The sequence below is a fragment of the Hordeum vulgare genome, chromosome 7H (assembly GCF_904849725.1).
Source record: "Hordeum vulgare subsp. vulgare chromosome 7H, MorexV3_pseudomolecules_assembly, whole genome shotgun sequence".
Lineage (NCBI taxonomy): Eukaryota > Viridiplantae > Streptophyta > Magnoliopsida > Poales > Poaceae > Hordeum > Hordeum vulgare.
Window position 1 is genome coordinate 10593386 of NC_058524.1, and position 26864 is coordinate 10620249.

Sequence of the window (26864 nt, forward strand, 5' to 3'; positions counted from 1 at the left end):
CAAAGGCACATCACAAAATTTCAACAATTTCTGACTTCATTTGGTATTCTTCGTGCATTTACTTATTTTTTTTGAGCTAGCTGACCCTGAAATGGAAAAGCACTACAGATGAACTCTGAAAATGTTGAAAGTTGGCATGCTATCATCATTTCACCCACATAGCATGTGTTAAAAAGTTGAGAGGGCTACGACAAAAACTGGATGCACTTCGTGTACAAAACGGACAATCTCTCTCGAAGTATCACGGTTTCGAACGAGAACTCATCTCTTACAAAGGGATTTCATTTTTTGAACTTATTTGAACTCCATAGATTTTGTGTGTTCAAAATGCACCATTCAAAGGCACATCACAAAATTTCAACAATTTCTGACTTCATTTGGTATTCTTCGTGCATTTACTTTTTTTTGAGCTAGTTGACCCTGAAATTGAAAAGCACTACAGATGAACTCTGAAAATGTTGAAAGTTGGCATGCTATCATCATTTCACCCACATATCATGTGTTAAAAAGTTGAGAGGGCTACGACAAAAACTGGATGCACTTCGTGTACAAAACGGACAATCTCTCTCGAAGTATGAGGGTTTCGAACGAGAACTCATCTCTTACAAAGGGATTTCATTTTTTGAACTTATTTGAACTCCATACTTTTTGTGTGTTCAAAATGCACCATTCAAAGGCACATCACAAAATTTCAACAATTTCTGACTTCATTTGGTATTCTTCGTGCATTTACTTATTTTTTTTTGAGCTAGCTGACCCTGAAATTGAAAAGCACTACAGGTGAACTCTGAAAATGTTGAAAGTTGGCATGCTATCATCATTTCACCCACATAGCATGTGTTAAAAAGTTGAGAGGCCTACGACAAAAACTGGATGCACTTCGTGTACAAAATGGACAATCTCTCTCGAAGTATCAGGGTTTCGAACGAGAACTCATCTCTTACTAAGGGATTTCATTTTTTGAACTTATTTGAACTCCATACTTTTTGTGTGTTCAAAATGCACCATTCAAAGGCACATCACAAAATTTCAACAATTTCTGACTTAATTTGGTATTCTTCGTGCATTTACTTTTTTTTTGAGCTAGTTGACCCTGAAATTGAAAAGCACTACAGATGAACTCTGAAAATGTTGAAAGTTGGCATGCTATCATCATTTCACCCACATAGCATGTGTTAAAAAGTTGAGAGGGCTACGACAAAAACTGGATGCACTTCGTGTACAAAACGGACAATCTCTCTCGAAGTATCACGGTTTCGAACGAGAACTCATCTCTTACAAAGGGATTTCATTTTTTGAACTTATTTGAACTCCATTGTGTTCAAAATGCACCATTCAAAGGCACATCACAAAATTTCAACAATTTCTGACTTCATTTGGTATTCTTCGTGCATTTACTTTTTTTTTGAGCTAGTTGACCCTGAAATTGAAAAGCACTACAAATGAACTCTGAAAATGTTGAAAGTTGGCATGCTATCATCATTTCACCCACATATCATGTGTTAAAAAGTTGAGAGGGCTACGACAAAAACTGGATGCACTTCGTGTACAAAACGAACAATCTCTCTCGAAGTATCAGGGTTTCGAACGAGAACTCATCTCTTACAAAGGGATTTCATTTTTTGAATTTATTTGAACTCCATACTTTTTGTGTGTTCAAAATGCACCATTCAAAGGCACATCACAAAATTTCAACAATTTCTGACTTCATTTGGTATTCTTTGTGCATTTACTTTTTCTGAGCTAGTTGACCCTGAAATTGAAAAGCACTACAAATGAACTCTCAAAATGTTGAAAGTTGGCATGCTATCCTCATTTCACCCACATAGCATGTGTTAAAAAGTTGAGAGGGCTACGACAAAAACTGGATGCACTTCGTGTACAAAACGAACAATCTCTCCCGAAGTATCAGGGTTTCGAACGAGAACTCATCTCTTACAAAGGGATTTCATTTTTTGAACTTATTTGAACTCCATACTTTTTGTGTGTTCAAAATGCACCATTCAAAGGCACATCACAAAATTTCAACAATTTCTGACTTCATTTGTTATTCTTCGTGCATTTACTTATTTTTTTTGAGCTAGTTGACCCTGAAATTGAAAAGCACTACAAATGAACTCTGAAAATGTTGAAAGTCGGAATGCTATCATCATTTCACCCACATAGCATGTGTTAAAAAGTTGAGAGGGCTACGAAAAAAACTGGATGCACTTCGTGTACAAAACGGATAATCTCACTCGAAGTATCACGGTTTCGAACAAGAACTCATCTCTTACAAAGGGATTTCATTTTTTTGAACTTATTTGAACTCCATACTTTTTGTGTGTTCAAAATGCACCATTCAAAGGCACATCACAAAATTTCAACAATTTCTGACTTCATTTGGTATTCTTCGTGCATTTACTTATTTTTTTTGAGCTAGTTGACCCTGAAATTGAAAAGCACTACAAATGAACTCTGAAAATGTTGAAAGTTGGAATGCTATCATCATTTCACCCACATAGCATGTGTTAAAAAGTTGAGAGGGCTACGACAAAAACTGGATGCACTTCGTGTACAAAACGGATAATCTCACTCGAAGTATCACGGTTTCGAACGAGAACTCATCTCTTACAAAGGGATTTCATTTTTTTGAACTTATTTGAACTCCATACATTTTGTGTGTTCAAAATGCACCATTCAAAGGCACATCACAAAATTTCAACAATTTCTGACTTCATTTGGTATTCTTCGTGCATTTACTTTTTTTTTGAGCTAGTTGACCATGAAATTGAAAAGCACTACAAATGAACTCTGAAAATGTTGAAAGTCGGAATGCTATCATCATTTCACCCACATAGCATGTGTTAAAAAGTTGAGAGGGCTACGAAAAAAACTGGATGCACTTCGTGTACAAAACGGATAATCTCACTCGAAGTATCACGGTTTCGAACAAGAACTCATCTCTTACAAAGGGATTTCATTTTTTTGAACTTATTTGAACTCCATACTTTTTGTGTGTTCAAAATGCACCATTCAAAGGCACATCACAAAATTTCAACAATTTTTGACTTCATTTGGTATTCTTCGTGCATTTACTTTTTTTTTGAGCTAGTTGACCCTGAAATTGAAAAGCACTACAAATGAACTCTGAAAATGTTGAAAGTTGGCATGCTATCATCATTTCACCCACATAGCATGTGTTAAAAAGTTGAGAGGGCTACGACAAAAACTGGATGCACTTCGTGTACAAAACGGACAATCTCTCTCGAAGTATCACGGTTTCGAACGAGAACTCATCTCTTACAAAGGGATTTCATTTTTTGAACTTATTTGAACTCCATTGTGTTCAAAATGCACCATTCAAAGGCACATCACAAAATTTCAACAATTTCTGACTTCATTTGGTATTCTTCGTGCATTTACTTTTTTTTTGAGCTAGTTGACCCTGAAATTGAAAAGCACTACAAATGAACTCTGAAAATGTTGAAAGTTGGCATGCTATCATCATTTCACCCACATATCATGTGTTAAAAAGTTGAGAGGGCTACGACAAAAACTGGATGCACTTCGTGTACAAAACGAACAATCTCTCTCGAAGTATCAGGGTTTCGAACGAGAACTCATCTCTTACAAAGGGATTTCATTTTTTGAATTTATTTGAACTCCATACTTTTTGTGTGTTCAAAATGCACCATTCAAAGGCACATCACAAAATTTCAACAATTTCTGACTTCATTTGGTATTCTTTGTGCATTTACTTTTTCTGAGCTAGTTGACCCTGAAATTGAAAAGCACTACAAATGAACTCTCAAAATGTTGAAAGTTGGCATGCTATCCTCATTTCACCCACATAGCATGTGTTAAAAAGTTGAGAGGGCTACGACAAAAACTGGATGCACTTCGTGTACAAAACGGACAATCTCTCCCGAAGTATCAGGGTTTCGAACGAGAACTCATCTCTTACAAAGGGATTTCATTTTTTGAACTTATTTGAACTCCATACTTTTTGTGTGTTCAAAATGCACCATTCAAAGGCACATCACAAAATTTCAACAATTTCTGACTTCATTTGTTATTCTTCGTGCATTTACTTATTTTTTTTGAGCTAGTTGACCCTGAAATTGAAAAGCACTACAAATGAACTCTGAAAATGTTGAAAGTCGGAATGCTATCATCATTTCACCCACATAGCATGTGTTAAAAAGTTGAGAGGGCTACGAAAAAAACTGGATGCACTTCGTGTACAAAACGGATAATCTCACTCGAAGTATCACGGTTTCGAACAAGAACTCATCTCTTACAAAGGGATTTCATTTTTTTGAACTTATTTGAACTCCATACTTTTTGTGTGTTCAAAATGCACCATTCAAAGGCACATCACAAAATTTCAACAATTTCTGACTTCATTTGGTATTCTTCGTGCATTTACTTATTTTTTTTGAGCTAGTTGACCCTGAAATTGAAAAGCACTACAAATGAACTCTGAAAATGTTGAAAGTTGGAATGCTATCATCATTTCACCCACATAGCATGTGTTAAAAAGTTGAGAGGGCTACGACAAAAACTGGATGCACTTCGTGTACAAAACGGATAATCTCACTCGAAGTATCACGGTTTCGAACGAGAACTCATCTCTTACAAAGGGATTTCATTTTTTTGAACTTATTTGAACTCCATACATTTTGTGTGTTCAAAATGCACCATTCAAAGGCACATCACAAAATTTCAACAATTTCTGACTTCATTTGGTATTCTTCGTGCATTTACTTTTTTTTTGAGCTAGTTGACCCTGAAATTGAAAAGCACTACAAATGAACTCTGAAAATGTTGAAAGTCGGAATGCTATCATCATTTCACCCACATAGCATGTGTTAAAAAGTTGAGAGGGCTACGAAAAAAACTGGATGCACTTCGTGTACAAAACGGATAATCTCACTCGAAGTATCACGGTTTCGAACAAGAACTCATCTCTTACAAAGGGATTTCATTTTTTTAAACTTATTTGAACTCCATACTTTTTGTGTGTTCAAAATGCACCATTCAAAGGCACATCACAAAATTTCAACAATTTCTGACTTCATTTGGTATTCTTCGTGCATTTACTTTTTTTTTGAGCTAGTTGACCCTGAAATTGAAAAGCACTACAAATGAACTCTGAAAATGTTGAAAGTTGGAATGCTATCATCATTTCACCCACATAGCATGTGTTACAAAGTTGAGAGGGCTACGACAAAAACTGGATGCACTTCGTGTACAAAACGGACAATCTCTCTCGAAGTATCAGGGTTTCGAACGAGAACTCATCTCTTACAAAGGGATTTCATTTTTTGAACTTATTTGAACTCCATACATTTTGTGTGTTCAAAATGCACCATTCAAAGGCACATCACAAAATTTCAACAATTTCTGACTTCATTTGGTATTCTTCGTGCATTTACTTTTTTTTTGAGCTAGTTGACCCTGAAATTGAAAAGCACTACAAATGAACTCTGAAAATGTTGAAAGTTGGCATGCTATCATCATTTCACCCACATATCATGTGTTAAAAAGTTGAGAGGGCTACGACAAAAACTGGATGCACTTCGTGTACAAAACGGACAATCTCTCTCGAAGTATGAGGGTTTCGAACGAGAACTCATCTCTTACAAAGGGATTTCATTTTTTGAACTTATTTGAACTCCACACTTTTTGTGTGTTCAAAATGCACCATTCAAAGGCACATCACAAAATTTCAACAATTTCTGACTTCATTTGGTATTCTTCGTGCATTTACTTATTTTTTTTGAGCTAGCTGACCCTGAAATGGAAAAGCACTACAGATGAACTCTGAAAATGTTGAAAGTTGGCATGCTATCATCATTTCACCCACATAGCATGTGTTAAAAAGTTGAGAGGGCTACGACAAAAACTGGATGCACTTCGTGTACAAAACGGACAATCTCTCTCGAAGTATCACGGTTTCGAACGAGAACTCATCTCTTACAAAGGGATTTCATTTTTTGAACTTATTTGAACTCCATAGATTTTGTGTGTTCAAAATGCACCATTCAAAGGCACATCACAAAATTTCAACAATTTCTGACTTCATTTGGTATTCTTCGTGCATTTACTTTTTTTTGAGCTAGTTGACCCTGAAATTGAAAAGCACTACAGATGAACTCTGAAAATGTTGAAAGTTGGCATGCTATCATCATTTCACCCACATATCATGTGTTAAAAAGTTGAGAGGGCTACGACAAAAACTGGATGCACTTCGTGTACAAAACGGACAATCTCTCTCGAAGTATGAGGGTTTCGAACGAGAACTCATCTCTTACAAAGGGATTTCATTTTTTGAACTTATTTGAACTCCATACTTTTTGTGTGTTCAAAATGCACCATTCAAAGGCACATCACAAAATTTCAACAATTTCTGACTTCATTTGGTATTCTTCGTGCATTTACTTATTTTTTTTTTGAGCTAGCTGACCCTGAAATTGAAAAGCACTACAGATGAACTCTGAAAATGTTGAAAGTTGGCATGCTATCATCATTTCACCCACATAGCATGTGTTAAAAAGTTGAGAGGCCTACGACAAAAACTGGATGCACTTCGTGTACAAAATGGACAATCTCTCTCGAAGTATCAGGGTTTCGAACGAGAACTCATCTCTTACTAAGGGATTTCATTTTTTGAACTTATTTGAACTCCATACTTTTTGTGTGTTCAAAATGCACCATTCAAAGGCACATCACAAAATTTCAACAATTTCTGACTTCATTTGGTATTCTTCGTGCATTTACTTTTTTTTTGAGCTAGTTGACCCTGAAATTGAAAAGCACTACAGATGAACTCTGAAAATGTTGAAAGTTGGCATGCTATCATCATTTCACCCACATAGCATGTGTTAAAAAGTTGAGAGGGCTACGACAAAAACTGGATGCACTTCGTGTACAAAACGGACAATCTCTCTCGAAGTATCACGGTTTCGAACGAGAACTCATCTCTTACAAAGGGATTTCATTTTTTGAACTTATTTGAACTCCATTGTGTTCAAAATGCACCATTCAAAGGCACATCACAAAATTTCAACAATTTCTGACTTCATTTGGTATTCTTCGTGCATTTACTTTTTTTTTGAGCTAGTTGACCCTGAAATTGAAAAGCACTACAAATGAACTCTGAAAATGTTGAAAGTTGGCATGCTATCATCATTTCACCCACATATCATGTGTTAAAAAGTTGAGAGGGCTACGACAAAAACTGGATGCACTTCGTGTACAAAACGAACAATCTCTCTCGAAGTATCAGGGTTTCGAACGAGAACTCATCTCTTACAAAGGGATTTCATTTTTTGAACTTATTTGAACTCCATACTTTTTGTGTGTTCAAAATGCACCATTCAAAGGCACATCACAAAATTTCAACAATTTCTGACTTCATTTGGTATTCTTTGTGCATTTACTTTTTCTGAGCTAGTTGACCCTGAAATTGAAAAGCACTACAAATGAACTCTGAAAATGTTGAAAGTTGGCATGCTATCCTCATTTCACCCACATAGCATGTGTTAAAAAGTTGAGAGGGCTACGACAAAAACTGGATGCACTTCGTGTACAAAACGGACAATCTCTCCCGAAGTATCAGGGTTTCGAACGAGAACTCATCTCTTACAAAGGGATTTCATTTTTTGAACTTATTTGAACTCCATACTTTTTGTGTGTTCAAAATGCACCATTCAAAGGCACATCACAAAATTTCAACAATTTCTGACTTCATTTGTTATTCTTCGTGCATTTACTTATTTTTTTTGAGCTAGTTGACCCTGAAATTGAAAAGCACTACAAATGAACTCTGAAAATGTTGAAAGTCGGAATGCTATCATCATTTCACCCACATAGCATGTGTTAAAAAGTTGAGAGGGCTACGAAAAAAACTGGATGCACTTCGTGTACAAAACGGATAATCTCACTCGAAGTATCACGGTTTCGAACAAGAACTCATCTCTTACAAAGGGATTTCATTTTTTTGAACTTATTTGAACTCCATACTTTTTGTGTGTTCAAAATGCACCATTCAAAGGCACATCACAAAATTTCAACAATTTCTGACTTCATTTGGTATTCTTCGTGCATTTACTTATTTTTTTTGAGCTAGTTGACCCTGAAATTGAAAAGCACTACAAATGAACTCTGAAAATGTTGAAAGTTGGAATGCTATCATCATTTCACCCACATAGCATGTGTTAAAAAGTTGAGAGGGCTACGACAAAAACTGGATGCACTTCGTGTACAAAACGGATAATCTCACTCGAAGTATCACGGTTTCGAACGAGAACTCATCTCTTACAAAGGGATTTCATTTTTTTGAACTTATTTGAACTCCATACTTTTTGTGTGTTCAAAATGCACCATTCAAAGGCACATCACAAAATTTCAACAATTTCTGACTTCATTTGGTATTCTTCGTGCATTTACTTATTTTTTTTGAGCTAGTTGACCCTGAAATTGAAAAGCACTACAAATGAACTCTGAAAATGTTGAAAGTCGGCATGCTATCATAATATCACCCACATAGCATGTGTTAAAAAGTTGAGAGGGCTACGAAAAAAACTGGATGCACTTCGTGTACAAAACGGATAATCTCACTCGAAGTATCACGGTTTCGAACAAGAACTCATCTCTTACAAAGGGATTTCATTTTTTGAACTTATTTGAACTCCATACTTTTTGTGTGTTCAAAATGCACCATTCAAAGGCACATCACAAAATTTCAACAATTTCTGACTTCATTTGGTATTCTTCGTGCATTTACTTTTTTTTTGAGCTAGTTGACCCTGAAATTGAAAAGCACTACAAATGAACTCTGAAAATGTTGAAAGTTGGAATGCTATCATCATTTCACCCACATAGCATGTGTTACAAAGTTGAGAGGGCTACGACAAAAACTGGATGCACTTCGTGTACAAAACGGACAATCTCTCTCGAAGTATCAGGGTTTCGAACGAGAACTCATCTCTTACAAAGGGATTTCATTTTTTGAACTTATTTGAACTCCATACATTTTGTGTGTTCAAAATGCACCATTCAAAGGCACATCACAAAATTTCAACAATTTCTGACTTCATTTGGTATTCTTCGTGCATTTACTTTTTTTTTGAGCTAGTTGACCCTGAAATTGAAAAGCACTACAAATGAACTCTGAAAATGTTGAAAGTTGGAATGCTATCATCATTTCACCCACATAGCATGTGTTAAAAAGTTGAGAGGGCTACGACAAAAACTGGATGCACTTCGTGTACAAAACGGACAATCTCTCTCGAAGTATCAGGGTTTCGAACGAGAACTCATCTCTTACAAAGGGATTTCATTTTTTGAACTTATTTGAACTCCACACTTTTTGTGTGTTCAAAATGCACCATTCAAAGGCACATCACAAAATTTCAACAATTTCTGACTTCATTTGGTATTCTTCGTGCATTTACTTATTTTTTTTGAGCTAGCTGACCCTGAAATTGAAAAGCACTACAAATGAACTCTGAAAATGTTGAAAGTTGGCATGCTATCATCATTTCACCCACATAGCATGTGTTAAAAAGTTGAGAGGGCTACGACAAAAACTGGATGCACTTCGTGTACAAAACGGACAATCTCTCTCGAAGTATGAGGGTTTCGAACGAGAACTCATCTCTTACAAAGGGATTTCATTTTTTGAACTTATTTGAACTCCATAGATTTTGTGTGTTCAAAATGCACCATTCAAAGGCACATCACAAAATTTCAACAATTTCTGACTTCATTTGGTATTCTTCGTGCATTTACTTTTTTTTGAGCTAGTTGACCCTGAAATTGAAAAGCACTACAGATGAACTCTGAAAATGTTGAAAGTTGGCATGCTATCATCATTTCACCCACATATCATGTGTTAAAAAGTTGAGAGGGCTACGACAAAAACTGGATGCACTTCGTGTACAAAACGGACAATCTCTCTCGAAGTATGAGGGTTTCGAACGAGAACTCATCTCTTACAAAGGGATTTCATTTTTTGAACTTATTTGAACTCCATACTTTTTGTGTGTTCAAAATGCACCATTCAAAGGCACATCACAAAATTTCAACAATTTCTGACTTCATTTGGTATTCTTCGTGCATTTACTTTTTTTTGAGCTAGTTGACCCTGAAATTGAAAAGCACTACAGATGAACTCTGAAAATGTTGAAAGTTGGCATGCTATCATCATTTCACCCACATATCATGTGTTAAAAAGTTGAGAGGGCTACGACAAAAACTGGATGCACTTCGTGTACAAAACGGACAATCTCTCTCGAAGTATGAGGGTTTCGAACGAGAACTCATCTCTTACAAAGGGATTTCATTTTTTGAACTTATTTGAACTCCATACTTTTTGTGTGTTCAAAATGCACCATTCAAAGGCACATCACAAAATTTCAACAATTTCTGACTTCATTTGGTATTCTTCGTGCATTTACTTATTTTTTTTTTGAGCTAGCTGACCCTGAAATTGAAAAGCACTACAGATGAACTCTGAAAATGTTGAAAGTTGGCATGCTATCATCATTTCACCCACATAGCATGTGTTAAAAAGTTGAGAGGCCTACGACAAAAACTGGATGCACTTCGTGTACAAAATGGACAATCTCTCTCGAAGTATCAGGGTTTCGAACGAGAACTCATCTCTTACTAAGGGATTTCATTTTTTGAACTTATTTGAACTCCATACTTTTTGTGTGTTCAAAATGCACCATTCAAAGGCACATCACAAAATTTCAACAATTTCTGACTTCATTTGGTATTCTTCGTGCATTTACTTTTTTTTTGAGCTAGTTGACCCTGAAATTGAAAAGCACTACAGATGAACTCTGAAAATGTTGAAAGTTGGCATGCTATCATCATTTCACCCACATAGCATGTGTTAAAAAGTTGAGAGGGCTACGACAAAAACTGGATGCACTTCGTGTACAAAACGGACAATCTCTCTCGAAGTATCACGGTTTCGAACGAGAACTCATCTCTTACAAAGGGATTTCATTTTTTGAACTTATTTGAACTCCATTGTGTTCAAAATGCACCATTCAAAGGCACATCACAAAATTTCAACAATTTCTGACTTCATTTGGTATTCTTCGTGCATTTACTTTTTTTTTGAGCTAGTTGACCCTGAAATTGAAAAGCACTACAAATGAACTCTGAAAATGTTGAAAGTTGGCATGCTATCATCATTTCACCCACATATCATGTGTTAAAAAGTTGAGAGGGCTACGACAAAAACTGGATGCACTTCGTGTACAAAACGAACAATCTCTCTCGAAGTATCAGGGTTTCGAACGAGAACTCATCTCTTACAAAGGGATTTCATTTTTTGAACTTATTTGAACTCCATACTTTTTGTGTGTTCAAAATGCACCATTCAAAGGCACATCACAAAATTTCAACAATTTCTGACTTCATTTGGTATTCTTTGTGCATTTACTTTTTCTGAGCTAGTTGACCCTGAAATTGAAAAGCACTACAAATGAACTCTGAAAATGTTGAAAGTTGGCATGCTATCCTCATTTCACCCACATAGCATGTGTTAAAAAGTTGAGAGGGCTACGACAAAAACTGGATGCACTTCGTGTACAAAACGGACAATCTCTCTCGAAGTATCAGGGTTTCGAACGAGAACTCATCTCTTACAAAGGGATTTCATTTTTTGAACTTATTTGAACTCCATACTTTTTGTGTGTTCAAAATGCACCATTCAAAGGCACATCACAAAATTTCAACAATTTCTGACTTCATTTGTTATTCTTCGTGCATTTACTTATTTTTTTTGAGCTAGTTGACCCTGAAATTGAAAAGCACTACAAATGAACTCTGAAAATGTTGAAAGTCGGAATGCTATCATCATTTCACCCACATAGCATGTGTTAAAAAGTTGAGAGGGCTACGAAAAAAACTGGATGCACTTCGTGTACAAAACGGATAATCTCACTCGAAGTATCACGGTTTCGAACAAGAACTCATCTCTTACAAAGGGATTTCATTTTTTTGAACTTATTTGAACTCCATACTTTTTGTGTGTTCAAAATGCACCATTCAAAGGCACATCACAAAATTTCAACAATTTCTGACTTCATTTGGTATTCTTCGTGCATTTACTTATTTTTTTTGAGCTAGTTGACCCTGAAATTGAAAAGCACTACAAATGAACTCTGAAAATGTTGAAAGTTGGAATGCTATCATCATTTCACCCACATAGCATGTGTTAAAAAGTTGAGAGGGCTACGACAAAAACTGGATGCACTTCGTGTACAAAACGGATAATCTCACTCGAAGTATCACGGTTTCGAACGAGAACTCATCTCTTACAAAGGGATTTCATTTTTTTGAACTTATTTGAACTCCATACTTTTTGTGTGTTCAAAACGCACCATTCAAAGGCACATCACAAAATTTCAACAATTTCTGACTTCATTTGGTATTCTTCGTGCATTTACTTATTTTTTTTGAGCTAGTTGACCCTGAAATTGAAAAGCACTACAAATGAACTCTGAAAATGTTGAAAGTTGGCATGCTATCATAATATCACCCACATAGCATGTGTTTAAAAGTTGAGAGGGCTACGACAAAAACTGGATGCACTTCGTGTACAAAATGGACAATCTCTCTCGAAGTATCAGGGTTTCGAACGAGAACTCATCTCTTACAAAGGGATTTCATTTTTTGAACTTATTTGAACTCCATACTTTTTGTGTGTTCAAAATGCACCATTCAAAGGCACATCACAAAATTTCAACAATTTCTGACTTCATTTGGTATTCTTCGTGCATTTACTTATTTTTTTTTGAGCTAGTTGACCCTGAAATTGAAAGGCACTACAAATGAACTCTGAAAATGTTGAAAGTTGGCATGCTATCATCATTTCACCCACATAGCATGTGTTAAAAAGTTGAGAGGGCTACGACAAAAACTGGATGCACTTCGTGTACAAAACGGACAATATCTCTCGAAGTATCACGGTTTCGAACGAGAACTCATCTCTTACAAAGGGATTTCATTTTTTGAACTTATTTGAACTCCATACTTTTTGTGTTTTCAAAATGCACCATTCAAAGGCACATCACAAAATTTCAACAATTTCTGACTTCATTTGGTATTCTTCGTGCATTTACTTTTTTTTTGAGCTAGTTGACCCTGAAATTGAAAAGCACTACAAATGAACTCTGAAAATGTTGAAAGTTGGAATGCTATCATCATTTCACCCACATAGCATGTGTTAAAAAGTTGAGAGGGCTACGACAAAAACTGGATGCACTTCGTGTACAAAACGGACAATCTCTCTCGAAGTATCAGGGTTTCGAACGAGAACTCATCTCTTACAAAGGGATTTCATTTTTTGAACTTATTTGAACTCCATACATTTTGTGTGTTCAAAATGCACCATTCAAAGGCACATCACAAAATTTCAACAATTTCTGACTTCATTTGGTATTCTTCGTGCATTTACTTTTTTTTTTGAGCTAGTTGACCCTGAAATTGAAAAGCACTACAAATGAACTCTGAAAATGTTGAAAGTTGGCATGCTATCATCATTTCACCCACATATCATGTGTTAAAAAGTTGAGAGGGCTACGACAAAAACTGGATGCACTTCGTGTACAAAACGGACAATCTCTCTCGAAGTATGAGGGTTTCGAACGAGAACTCATCTCTTACAAAGGGATTTCATTTTTTGAACTTATTTGAACTCCACACTTTTTGTGTGTTCAAAATGCACCATTCAAAGGCACATCACAAAATTTCAACAATTTCTGACTTCATTTGGTATTCTTCGTGCATTTACTTATTTTTTTTGAGCTAGCTGACCCTGAAATGGAAAAGCACTACAGATGAACTCTGAAAATGTTGAAAGTTGGCATGCTATCATCATTTCACCCACATAGCATGTGTTAAAAAGTTGAGAGGGCTACGACAAAAACTGGATGCACTTCGTGTACAAAACGGACAATCTCTCTCGAAGTATCACGGTTTCGAACGAGAACTCATCTCTTACAAAGGGATTTCATTTTTTGAACTTATTTGAACTCCATAGATTTTGTGTGTTCAAAATGCACCATTCAAAGGCACATCACAAAATTTCAACAATTTCTGACTTCATTTGGTATTCTTCGTGCATTTACTTTTTTTTGAGCTAGTTGACCCTGAAATTGAAAAGCACTACAGATGAACTCTGAAAATGTTGAAAGTTGGCATGCTATCATCATTTCACCCACATATCATGTGTTAAAAAGTTGAGAGGGCTACGACAAAAACTGGATGCACTTCGTGTACAAAACGGACAATCTCTCTCGAAGTATGAGGGTTTCGAACGAGAACTCATCTCTTACAAAGGGATTTCATTTTTTGAACTTATTTGAACTCCATACTTTTTGTGTGTTCAAAATGCACCATTCAAAGGCACATCACAAAATTTCAACAATTTCTGACTTCATTTGGTATTCTTCGTGCATTTACTTATTTTTTTTTTTAGCTAGCTGACCCTGAAATTGAAAAGCACTACAGATGAACTCTGAAAATGTTGAAAGTTGGCATGCTATCATCATTTCACCCACATAGCATGTGTTAAAAAGTTGAGAGGCCTACGACAAAAACTGGATGCACTTCGTGTACAAAATGGACAATCTCTCTCGAAGTATCAGGGTTTCGAACGAGAACTCATCTCTTACTAAGGGATTTCATTTTTTGAACTTATTTGAACTCCATACTTTTTGTGTGTTCAAAATGCACCATTCAAAGGCACATCACAAAATTTCAACAATTTCTGACTTCATTTGGTATTCTTCGTGCATTTACTTTTTTTTTGAGCTAGTTGACCCTGAAATTGAAAAGCACTACAGATGAACTCTGAAAATGTTGAAAGTTGGCATGCTATCATCATTTCACCCACATAGCATGTGTTAAAAAGTTGAGAGGGCTACGACAAAAACTGGATGCACTTCGTGTACAAAACGGACAATCTCTCTCGAAGTATCACGGTTTCGAACGAGAACTCATCTCTTACAAAGGGATTTCATTTTTTGAACTTATTTGAACTCCATTGTGTTCAAAATGCACCATTCAAAGGCACATCACAAAATTTCAACAATTTCTGACTTCATTTGGTATTCTTCGTGCATTTACTTTTTTTTTGAGCTAGTTGACCCTGAAATTGAAAAGCACTACAAATGAACTCTGAAAATGTTGAAAGTTGGCATGCTATCATCATTTCACCCACATATCATGTGTTAAAAAGTTGAGAGGGCTACGACAAAAACTGGATGCACTTCGTGTACAAAACGAACAATCTCTCTCGAAGTATCAGGGTTTCGAACGAGAACTCATCTCTTACAAAGGGATTTCATTTTTTGAACTTATTTGAACTCCATACTTTTTGTGTGTTCAAAATGCACCATTCAAAGGCACATCACAAAATTTCAACAATTTCTGACTTCATTTGGTATTCTTTGTGCATTTACTTTTTCTGAGCTAGTTGACCCTGAAATTGAAAAGCACTACAAATGAACTCTGAAAATGTTGAAAGTTGGCATGCTATCCTCATTTCACCCACATAGCATGTGTTAAAAAGTTGAGAGGGCTACGACAAAAACTGGATGCACTTCGTGTACAAAACGGACAATCTCTCTCGAAGTATCAGGGTTTCGAACGAGAACTCATCTCTTACAAAGGGATTTCATTTTTTGAACTTATTTGAACTCCATACTTTTTGTGTGTTCAAAATGCACCATTCAAAGGCACATCACAAAATTTCAACAATTTCTGACTTCATTTGTTATTCTTCGTGCATTTACTTATTTTTTTTGAGCTAGTTGACCCTGAAATTGAAAAGCACTACAAATGAACTCTGAAAATGTTGAAAGTCGGAATGCTATCATCATTTCACCCACATAGCATGTGTTAAAAAGTTGAGAGGGCTACGAAAAAAACTGGATGCACTTCGTGTACAAAACGGATAATCTCACTCGAAGTATCACGGTTTCGAACAAGAACTCATCTCTTACAAAGGGATTTCATTTTTTTGAACTTATTTGAACTCCATACTTTTTGTGTGTTCAAAATGCACCATTCAAAGGCACATCACAAAATTTCAACAATTTCTGACTTCATTTGGTATTCTTCGTGCATTTACTTATTTTTTTTGAGCTAGTTGACCCTGAAATTGAAAAGCACTACAAATGAACTCTGAAAATGTTGAAAGTTGGAATGCTATCATCATTTCACCCACATAGCATGTGTTAAAAAGTTGAGAGGGCTACGACAAAAACTGGATGCACTTCGTGTACAAAACGGATAATCTCACTCGAAGTATCACGGTTTCGAACGAGAACTCATCTCTTACAAAGGGATTTCATTTTTTTGAACTTATTTGAACTCCATACTTTTTGTGTGTTCAAAATGCACCATTCAAAGGCACATCACAAAATTTCAACAATTTCTGACTTCATTTGGTATTCTTCGTGCATTTACTTATTTTTTTTGAGCTAGTTGACCCTGAAATTGAAAAGCACTACAAATGAACTCTGAAAATGTTGAAAGTTGGCATGCTATCATAATATCACCCACATAGCATGTGTTTAAAAGTTGAGAGGGCTACGACAAAAACTGGATGCACTTCGTGTACAAAATGGACAATCTCTCTCGAAGTATCAGGGTTTCGAACGAGAACTCATCTCTTACAAAGGGATTTCATTTTTTGAACTTATTTGAACTCCATACTTTTTGTGTGTTCAAAATGCACCATTCAAAGGCACATCACAAAATTTCAACAATTTCTGACTTCATTTGGTATTCTTCGTGCATTTACTTATTTTTTTTTGAGCTAGTTGACCCTGAAATTGAAAGGCACTACAAATGAACTCTGAAAATGTTGAAAGTTGGCATGCTATCATCATTTCACCCACATAGCATGTGTTAAAAAGTTGAGAGGGCTACGACAAAAACTGGATGCACTTCGTGTACAAAACGGACAATCTCTCTCGAAGTATCACGGTTTCGAACGAGAACTCATCTCTTACAAAGGGATTTCATTTTTTGAACTTATTTGAACTCCATACTTTTTGTGTTTTCAAAATGCACCATTCAAAGGCACATCACAAAATTTCAACAATTTCTGACTTCATTTGGTATTCTTCGTGCATTTACTTTTTTTTTGAGCTAGTTGACCCTGAAATTGAAAAGCACTACAAATGAACTCTGAAAATGTTGAAAGTTGGAATGCTATCATCATTTCACCCACATAGCATGTGTTAAAAAGTTGAGAGGGCTACGACAAAAACTGGATGCACTTCGTGTACAAAACGGACAATCTCTCTCGAAGTTTCAGGGTTTCGAACGAGAACTCATCTCTTACAAAGGGATTTCATTTTTTGAACTTATTTGAACTCCATACATTTTGTGTGTTCAAAATGCACCATTCAAAGGCACATCACAAAATTTCAACAATTTCTGACTTCATTTGGTATTCTTCGTGCATTTACTTTTTTTTTGAGCTAGTTGACCCTGAAATTGAAAAGCACTACAAATGAACTCTGAAAATGTTGAAAGTTGGCATGCTATCATCATTTCACCCACATATCATGTGTTAAAAAGTTGAGAGGGCTACGACAAAAACTGGATGCACTTCGTGTACAAAACGGACAATCTCTCTCGAAGTATGAGGGTTTCGAACGAGAACTCATCTCTTACAAAGGGATTTCATTTTTTGAACTTATTTGAACTCCACACTTTTTGTGTGTTCAAAATGCACCATTCAAAGGCACATCACAAAATTTCAACAATTTCTGACTTCATTTGGTATTCTTCGTGCATTTACTTATTTTTTTTGAGCTAGCTGACCCTGAAATGGAAAAGCACTACAGATGAACTCTGAAAATGTTGAAAGTTGGCATGCTATCATCATTTCACCCACATAGCATGTGTTAAAAAGTTGAGAGGGCTACGACAAAAACTGGATGCACTTCGTGTACAAAACGGACAATCTCTCTCGAAGTATCACGGTTTCGAACGAGAACTCATCTCTTACAAAGGGATTTCATTTTTTGAACTTATTTGAACTCCATAGATTTTGTGTGTTCAAAATGCACCATTCAAAGGCACATCACAAAATTTCAACAATTTCTGACTTCATTTGGTATTCTTCGTGCATTTACTTTTTTTTGAGCTAGTTGACCCTGAAATTGAAAAGCACTACAGATGAACTCTGAAAATGTTGAAAGTTGGCATGCTATCATCATTTCACCCACATATCATGTGTTAAAAAGTTGAGAGGGCTACGACAAAAACTGGATGCACTTCGTGTACAAAACGGACAATCTCTCTCGAAGTATGAGGGTTTCGAACGAGAACTCATCTCTTACAAAGGGATTTCATTTTTTGAACTTATTTGAACTCCATACTTTTTGTGTGTTCAAAATGCACCATTCAAAGGCACATCACAAAATTTCAACAATTTCTGACTTCATTTGGTATTCTTCGTGCATTTACTTATTTTTTTTTTGAGCTAGCTGACCCTGAAATTGAAAAGCACTACAGATGAACTCTGAAAATGTTGAAAGTTGGCATGCTATCATCATTTCACCCACATAGCATGTGTTAAAAAGTTGAGAGGCCTACGACAAAAACTGGATGCACTTCGTGTACAAAACGGACAATCTCTCTCGAAGTATCACGGTTTCGAACGAGAACTCATCTCTTACAAAGGGATTTCATTTTTTGAACTTATTTGAACTCCATTGTGTTCAAAATGCACCATTCAAAGGCACATCACAAAATTTCAACAATTTCTGACTTCATTTGGTATTCTTCGTGCATTTACTTTTTTTTTGAGCTAGTTGACCCTGAAATTGAAAAGCACTACAAATGAACTCTGAAAATGTTGAAAGTTGGCATGCTATCATCATTTCACCCACATATCATGTGTTAAAAAGTTGAGAGGGCTACGACAAAAACTGGATGCACTTCGTGTACAAAACGAACAATCTCTCTCGAAGTATCAGGGTTTCGAACGAGAACTCATCTCTTACAAAGGGATTTCATTTTTTGAACTTATTTGAACTCCATACTTTTTGTGTGTTCAAAATGCACCATTCAAAGGCACATCACAAAATTTCAACAATTTCTGACTTCATTTGGTATTCTTTGTGCATTTACTTTTTCTGAGCTAGTTGACCCTGAAATTGAAAAGCACTACAAATGAACTCTGAAAATGTTGAAAGTTGGCATGCTATCCTCATTTCACCCACATAGCATGTGTTAGAAAGTTGAGAGGGCTACGACAAAAACTGGATGCACTTCGTGTACAAAACGGACAATCTCTCTCGAAGTATCAGGGTTTCGAACGAGAACTCATCTCTTACAAAGGGATTTCATTTTTTGAACTTATTTGAACTCCATACTTTTTGTGTGTTCAAAATGCACCATTCAAAGGCACATCACAAAATTTCAACAATTTCTGACTTCATTTGTTATTCTTCGTGCATTTACTTATTTTTTTTGAGCTAGTTGACCCTGAAATTGAAAAGCACTACAAATGAACTCTGAAAATGTTGAAAGTTGGAATGCTATCATCATTTCACCCACATAGCATGTGTTAAAAAGTTGAGAGGGCTACGAAAAAAACTGGATGCACTTCGTGTACAAAACGGATAATCTCACTCGAAGTATCACGGTTTCGAACAAGAACTCATCTCTTACAAAGGGATTTCATTTATTTGAACTTATTTGAACTCCATACTTTTTGTGTGTTCAAAATGCACCATTCAAAGGCACATCACAAAATTTCAACAATTTCTGACTTCATTTGGTATTCTTCGTGCATTTACTTATTTTTTTTGAGCTAGTTGACCCTGAAATTGAAAAGCACTACAAATGAACTCTGAAAATGTTGAAAGTTGGCATGCTATCATCATTTCACCCACATAGCATGTGTTAAAAAGTTGAGAGGGCTACGACAAAAACTAGATGCACTTCGTGTACAAAATGGACAATCTCTCTCGAAGTATCAGGGTTTCGAACGAGAACTCATCTCTTACAAAGGGATTTCATTTTTTGAACTTATTTGAACTCCATACTTTTTGTGTGTTCAAAATGCACCATTCAAAGGCACATCACAAAATTTCAACAATTTCTAACTTCATTTGGTATTCTTCGTGCATTTACTTATTTTTTTTTGAGCTAGTTGACCCTGAAATTGAAAAGCACTACAAATGAACTCTGAAAATGTTGAAAGTTGGCATGCTATCATCATTTCACCCACATAGCATGTGTTAAAAAGTTGAGAGGGCTACGACAAAAACTGGATGCACTTCGTGTACAAAACGGACAATCTCTCTCGAAGTATCACGGTTTCGAACGAGAACTCATCTCTTACAAAGGGATTTCATTTTTTGAACTTATTTGAACTCCATACTTTTTGTGTTTTCAAAATGCACCATTCAAAGGCACATCACAAAATTTCAACAATTTCTGACTTCATTTGGTATTCTTCGTGCATTTACTTTTTTTTGAGCTAGTTGACCCTGAAATTGAAAAGCACTACAAATGAACTCTGAAAATGTTGAAAGTTGGAATGCTATCATCATTTCACCCACATAGCATGTGTTAAAAAGTTGAGAGGGCTACGACAAAAACTGGATGCACTTCGTGTACAAAACGGACAATCTCTCTCGAAGTATCAGGGTTTCGAACGAGAACTCATCTCTTACAAAGGGATTTCATTTTTTGAACTTATTTGAACTCCATACTTTTTGTGTGTTCAAAATGCACCATTCAAAGGCACATCACAAAATTTCAACAATTTCTGACTTCATTTGGTATTCTTCGTGCATTTACTTTTTTTTTAGCTAGTTGACCCTGAAATTGAAAAGCACTACAGATGAACTCTGAAAATGTTGAAAGTTGGCATGCTATCATCATTTCACCCACATAGCATGTGTTAAAAAGTTGAGAGGGCTACGACAAAAACTGGATGCACTTCGTGTACAAAACGGACAATCTCTCTCGAAGTATCACGGTTTCGAAAGAGAACTCATCTCTTACAAAGGGATTTCATTTTTTGAACTTATTTGAACTCCATACTTTTTGTGTGTTCAAAATGCACCATTCAAAGGCACATCACAAAATTTCAACAATTTCTGACTTCATTTGTTATTCTTCGTGCATTTACTTATTTTTTTTGAGCTAGTTGACCCTGAAATTGAAAAGCACTACAAATGAACTCTGAAAATGTTGAAAGTTGGAATGCTATCATCATTTCACCCACATAGCATGTGTTAAAAAGTTGAGAGGGCTACGAAAAAAACTGGATGCACTTCGTGTACAAAACGGATAATCTCACTCGAAGTATCACGGTTTCGAACAAGAACTCATCTCTTACAAAGGGATTTCATTTTTTTGAACTTATTTGAACTCCATACTTTTTGTGTGTTCAAAATGCACCATTCAAAGGCACATCACAAAATTTCAACAATTTCTGACTTCATTTGGTATTCTTCGTGCATTTACTTATTTTTTTTGAGCTAGTTGACCCTGAAATTGAAAAGCACTACAAATGAACTCTGAAAATGTTGAAAGTTGGCATGCTATCATCATTTCACCCACATAGCATGTGTTAAAAAGTTGAGAGGGCTACGACAAAAACTAGATGCACTTCGTGTACAAAATGGACAATCTCTCTCGAAGTATCAGGGTTTCGAACGAGAACTCATCTCTTACAAAGGGATTTCATTTTTTGAACTTATTTGAACTCCATAATTTTTGTGTGTTCAAAATGCACCATTCAAAGGCACATCACAAAATTTCAACAATTTCTAACTTCATTTGGTATTCTTCGTGCATTTACTTATTTTTTTTTGAGCTAGTTGACCCTGAAATTGAAAAGCACTACAAATGAACTCTGAAAATGTTGAAAGTTGGCATGCTATCATCATTTCACCCACATAGCATGTGTTAAAAAGTTGAGAGGGCTACGACAAAAACTGGATGCACTTCGTGTACAAAACGGACAATCTCTCTCGAAGTATCACGGTTTCGAACGAGAACTCATCTCTTACAAAGGGATTTCATTTTTTGAACTTATTTGAACTCCATACTTTTTGTGTTTTCAAAATGCACCATTCAAAGGCACATCACAAAATTTCAACAATTTCTGACTTCATTTGGTATTCTTCGTGCATTTACTTTTTTTTGAGCTAGTTGACCCTGAAATTGAAAAGCACTACAAATGAACTCTGAAAATGTTGAAAGTTGGAATGCTATCATCATTTCACCCACATAGCATGTGTTAAAAAGTTGAGAGGGCTACGACAAAAACTGGATGCACTTCGTGTACAAAACGGACAATCTCTCTCGAAGTATCAGGGTTTCGAACGAGAACTCATCTCTTACAAAGGCATTTCATTTTTTGAACTTATTTGAACTCCATACTTTTTGTGTGTTCAAAATGCACCATTCAAAGGCACATCACAAAATTTCAACAATTTCTGACTTCATTTGGTATTCTTCGTGCATTTACTTTTTTTTTAGCTAGTTGACCCTGAAATTGAAAAGCACTACAGATGAACTCTGAAAATGTTGAAAGTTGGCATGCTATCATCATTTCACCCACATAGCATGTGTTAAAAAGTTGAGAGGGCTACGACAAAAACTGGATGCACTTCGTGTACAAAACGGACAATCTCTCTCGAAGTATCACGGTTTCGAACGAGAACTCATCTCTTACAAAGGGATTTCATTTTTTGAACTTATTTGAACTCCATTGTGTTCAAAATGCACCATTCAAAGGCACATCACAAAATTTCAACAATTTCTGACTTCATTTGGTATTCTTCGTGCATTTACTTTTTTTTTGAGCTAGTTGACCCTGAAATTGAAAAGCACTACAAATGAACTCTGAAAATGTTGAAAGTTGGAATGCTATCATCATTTCACCCACATAGCATGTGTTAAAAAGTTGAGAGGGCTACGACAAAAACTGGATGCACTTCGTGTACAAAACGGACAATCTCTCTCGAAGTATCAGGGTTTCGAACGAGAACTCATCTCTTACAAAGGGATTTCATTTTTTGAACTTATTTGAACTCCATACTTTTTGTGTGTTCAAAATGCACCATTCAAAGGCACATCACAAAATTTCAACAATTTCTGACTTCATTTGGTATTCTCTGTGCATTTACTTTTTTTGAGCTAGTTGACCCTGAAATTGAAAAGCACTACAAATGAACTCTGAAAATGTTGAAAGTTGGCATGCTATCCTCATTTCACCCACATAGCATGTGTTAAAAAGTTGAGAGGGCTACGACAAAAACTGGATGCACTTCGTGTACAAAACGGACAATCTCTCTCGAAGTATCAGGGTTTCGAACGAGAACTCATCTCTTACAAAGGGATTTCATTTTTTGAACTTATTTCAACTCCATACTTTTTGTGTTTTCAAAATGCACCATTCAAAGGCACATCACAAAATTTCAACAATTTCTGACTTCATTTGTTATTCTTCGTGCATTTACTTATTTTTTTTGAGCTAGTTGACCCTGAAATTGAAAAGCACTACAAATGAACTCTGAAAATGTTGAAAGTTGGAATGCTATCATCATTTCACCCACATAGCATGTGTTAAAAAGTTGAGAGGGCTACGACAAAAACTGGATGCACTTCGTGTACAAAACGGACAATCTCTCTCGAAGTATCAGGGTTTCGAACGAGAACTCATCTCTTACAAAGGGATTTCATTTTTTGAACTTATTTGAACTCCATACTTTTTGTGTGTTCAAAATGCACCATTCAAAGGCACATCACAAAATTTCAACAATTTCTGACTTCATTTGGTATTCTCTGTGCATTTACTTTTTTTGAGCTAGTTGACCCTGAAATTGAAAAGCACTACAAATGAACTCTGAAAATGTTGAAAGTTGGCATGCTATCCTCATTTCACCCACATAGCATGTGTTAAAAAGTTGAGAGGGCTACGACAAAAACTGGATGCACTTCGTGTACAAAACGGACAATCTCTCTCGAAGTATCAGGGTTTCGAACGAGAACTCATCTCTTACAAAGGGATTTCATTTTTTGAACTTATTTGAACTCCATACTTTTTGTGTTTTCAAAATGCACCATTCAAAGGCACATCACAAAATTTCAACAATTTCTGACTTCATTTGGTATTCTTCGTGCATTTACTTATTTTTTTTTGAGCTAGTTGACCCTGAAATTGAAAAGCACTACAAATGAACTCTGAAAATGTTGAAAGTTGGAATGCTATCATCATTTCACCCACATAGCATGTGTTAAAAAGTTGAGAGGGCTACGACAAAAACTGGATGCACTTCGTGTACAAAACGGACAATCTCTCTCGAAGTATCACGGTTTCGAACGAGAACTCATCTCTTACAAAGGGATTTCATTTTTTGAACTTATTTGAACTCCATACTTTTTGTGTGTTCAAAATGCACCATTCAAAGGCACATCACAAAATTTCAACAATTTCTGACTTCATTTGGTATTCTTCGTGCATTTACTTTTTTTTGAGCTAGTTGACCCTGAAATTGAAAAGCACTACAAATGAACTCTGAAAATGTTGAAAGTTGGAATGCTATCATCATTTCACCCACATAGCATGTGTTAAAAAGTTGAGAGGGCTACGACAAAAACTGGATGCACTTCGTGTACAAAACGGACAATCTCTCTCGAAGTATCAGGGTTTCGAACGAGAACTCATCTCTTACAAAGGGATTTCATTTTTTGAACTTATTTGAACTCCATACTTTTTGTGTGTTCAAAATGCACCATTCAAAGGCACATCACAAAATTTCAACAATTTCTGACTTCATTTGGTATTCTTCGTGCATTTACTTTTTTTTTAGCTAGTTGACCCTGAAATTGAAAAGCACTACAGATGAACTCTGAAAATGTTGAAAGTTGGCATGCTATCATCATTTCACCCACATAGCATGTGTTAAAAAGTTGAGAGGGCTACGACAAAAACTGGATGCACTTCGTGTACAAAACGGACAATCTCTCTCGAAGTATCAGGGTTTCGAACGAGAACTCATCTCTTACAAATGGATTTCATTTTTTGAACTTATTTGAACTCCATTGTGTTCAAAATGCACCATTCAAAGGCACATCACAAAATTTCAACAATTTCTGACTTCATTTGGTATTCTTCGTGCATTTACTTTTTTTTTGAGCTAGTTGACCCTGAAATTGAAAAGCACTACAAATGAACTCTGAAAATGTTGAAAGTTGGAATGCTATCATCATTTCACCCACATAGCATGTGTTAAAAAGTTGAGAGGGCTACGACAAAAACTGGATGCACTTCGTGTACAAAACGGACAATCTCTCTCGAAGTATCAGGGTTTCGAACGAGAACTCATCTCTTACAAAGGGATTTCATTTTTTGAACTTATTTGAACTCCATACTTTTTGTGTGTTCAAAATGCACCTTTCAAAGGCACATCACAAAATTTCAACAATTTCTGACTTCATTTGGTATTCTTTGTGCATTTACTTTTTTTGAGCTAGTTGACCCTGAAATTGAAAAGCACTACAAATGAACTCTGAAAATGTTGAAAGTTGGCATGCTATCCTCATTTCACCCACATAGCATGTGTTAAAAAGTTGAGAGGGCTACGACAAAAACTGGATGCACTTCGTGTACAAAACGGACAATCTCTCTCGAAGTATCAGGGTTTCGAACGAGAACTCATCTCTTACAAAGGGATTTCATTTTTTGAACTTATTTGAACTCCATACTTTTTGTGTGTTCAAAATGCACCATTCAAAGGCACATCACAAAATTTCAACAATTTCTGACTTCATTTGTTATTCTTCGTGCATTTACTTATTTTTTTTGAGCTAGTTGACCCTGAAATTGAAAAGCACTACAAATGAACTCTGAAAATGTTGATAGTTGGAATGCTATCATCATTTCACCCACATAGCATGTGTTAAAAAGTTGAGAGGGCTACGACAAAAACTGGATGCAGTTCGTGTACAAAACGGATAATCTCACTCGAAGTATCACGGTTTCGAACGAGAACTCATCTCTTACAAAGGGATTTCATTTTTTTGAACTTATTTGAACTCCATACTTTTTGTGTGTTCAAAATGCACCATTCAAAGGCACATCACAAAATTTCAACAATTTCTGACTTCATTTGGTATTCTTCGTGCATTTACTTATTTTTTTTGAGCTAGTTGACCCTGAAATTGAAAAGCACTACAAATGAACTCTGAAAATGTTGAAAGTTGGCATGCTATCATCATTTCACCCACATAGCATGTGTTAAAAAGTTGAGAGGGCTACGACAAAAACTGGATGCACTTCGTGTACAAAATGGACAATCTCTCTCGAAGTATCAGGGTTTCGAACGAGAACTCATCTCTTACAAAGGGATTTCATTTTTTGAACTTATTTGAACTCCATACTTTTTGTGTGTTCAAAATGCACCATTCAAAGGCACATCACAAAATTTCAACAATTTCTGACTTCATTTGGTATTCTTCGTGCATTTACTTTTTTTGAGCTAGTTGACCCTGAAATTGAAAAGCACTACAAATGAACTCTGAAAATGTTGAAAGTTGGAATGCTATCATCATTTCACCCACATAGCATGTGTTAAAAAGTTGAGAGGGCTACGACAAAAACTGGATGCACTTCGTGTACAAAACGGACAATCTCTCTCGAAGTATCACGGTTTCGAACGAGAACTCATCTCTTACAAAGGGATTTCATTTTTTGAACTTATTTGAACTCCATACTTTTTGTGTGTTCAAAATGCACCATTCAAAGGCACATCACAAAATTTCAACAATTTCTGACTTCATTTGGTATTCTTCGTGCATTT